Raw genomic sequence first — 2,354 nt, forward strand, 5'->3', positions numbered from 1 at the left:
CTAAATACATTTTTTATACCTTTTTAGTTCTTCGTATACTCCTTATTAACTATACATTGCTCACTGGTATCTGTTTTCATATTCGTTTTTAATTCCTATTTTCCCGTGTACTTACAGTAGTACTATAATTATAAAGTTTTCTTATATAAAAATTTTTTACAAAGATCTGTGTAACTAATATAGAGTTTTCTAAAAGTAAATACGTACTTACTATTTTTTCCGGATGTATTTCAAACATTTTACAACAAATTTTGGTTCTATAAATATACCCTTAAGACTGTTCGAAAAGCATTGCGCTTTTTACAATACTAGAACGTTTTTCACAGTAGGGTGCCACACATAAAACTATTAGTCTGTCGCGCCCTCTATTACATAATACCACTGTTGGTCGATTTGCATTCCATTTGACAGATTTACTAAGTTACTATTATTGCTATGTTTTTTTATTTCTATGTGTTCTTTAAACTTACGTTTATATATATTTTTCTCGGAATGTAAAATTTTGGTGTTATTTTTTTCTATTTGGCTACTATTGTTTATTATGTGGTTAAACCAAGGGGAGGTGTTATGTTTCAACCTGATGGCAGCCATATGTTCATTGATCCGTGATTCCAATTTACGCCCAGTTTTACCTATGTAATATTGTGGGTGTTGACAATTGTACTAAACACGAAGAAAGTGATAAATGGTAGAGAGACCGAAAAATCCGTTAATCCCTTTCGTACTTAAAAATATTCACTTGATATTTTGAGAGTATATTATACTTTAGTTGTGTCATTAAAATTTAAAGTAAATAAATATATATTTAGTAATTAACATCATCGTTACAAAGCCTAAATATTAATCTAAACACTCATTATAACGATGATATTTAACAAAAGCCGTATAATCAGTAAACATCCTACGAACAGGTATGAAAGTACAGTACACGTTTAAGTTTAAAGTTTAACACGTGACTCAATACTAGGCAAGTGTGATCGATCAAACAACAAAGGTAAGTACAAAAGCATCGATAACGAAGTAGCAGACACCCGGAAGGCAATAAGTAAGTATTTGCATATTGTAATTATAAACTCGATGATGTAACTTAGAAGATCGTATGTATACAGTGTTATACCGTGTAATGTAACCTATACATGACAAGTATTTGAATTTATACCAGTAAAATTGTAAAGTGAGCAGCCATGTTTTTTTATTTAAAACTTTATTCATAATATATATATATATATATATATCTTTAATATTAACACGTAAAAAAATTAAATTTCTTGTACACTATAATACAAATGGATTGATACAAATATTGGCTTACGTGTAGGGGAGAGCGGGGCTAAAAGTTCCCGGGGTAAGTTGTTCCGATTGAAATAGCTCCACAAGGAAAAAATATATATATAATTAGTAAATATTTCATAAAATCGAACGTTTCTGCGCACCGACGGCAGCTATCTTAATCAGGCCAGTGACGTCCGATACATTGGAAAGAGAGCCTGTACGTCGCTGATCCACATAAGTAAATATTTTCGTGTTTGATATTTTTGGTATATCTGGCGAATTTAAATAGTTAGCGATTTGTTGTTTGGTATTTTTTTCAAAAATATATCGAGTATCTTGATATACTACGCTAAAACTGTATATGTCTCGTAACCTAATCTAGTAGCTGCTGTTTTGAACCCATGTGCTATCGGGGCTAGATGTTCCCTTCTTTGGGGGCATGTTGTGACCTTGGAACAACTTGCCCCAGTTCATCTGTACCGGTAATGCAGTAAAAATAATGTTTTTTTCCTTTTGCATTATGCGGACTTATATTCGAAAAACAACACGGGGTTCTGTATCTCAGGAGTTGATGCAAAGAGCTGCAGATGCAGTTATTAAAGATGGTAAAAAAATAAAAATAAAAACTGTTGCCAGAGAATTAGATATTTGTCATATGACGTTATATAGATTTGTAAAGAAATTGAAATCTGGAGTAGAAAACGCTGCGATTGTCTACAAAAAAGTAAAATTGGTCTTTATTGAAGAACAGGAAAACAAGTTAGCAGAGTATTTGTTAAATGTAAGCCGTACTGACGAAAGACAAATCTTGGATCAGCCAGGGTCATCGGGAGTTGTAAATTTGCCTGCAACTTCTGGTGTTATACAAGAACTCGGAAAGGATGTTCCTTTCTCCCCTTTTCTTTAAGTAAATGTTATAAATGTTGAAACGTAAAAATGTTTTCTTTATAATAAATTTAAGAAAAACAACTAATTATTGATAAGATATTATTGATTAGACTTTAAATACATACTTAGTTAAATAAATTATTGTTTTTTTACATATTACACCTTCCATAGATCTTGTAACAACTTGCCCCACC

The sequence above is a fragment of the Centruroides vittatus genome, unplaced genomic scaffold, assembly GCF_030686945.1.
Source record: "Centruroides vittatus isolate TY-2023 unplaced genomic scaffold, ASM3068694v2 contig_3249, whole genome shotgun sequence".
Classification (NCBI taxonomy): Eukaryota; Metazoa; Arthropoda; class Arachnida; order Scorpiones; family Buthidae; genus Centruroides; species Centruroides vittatus.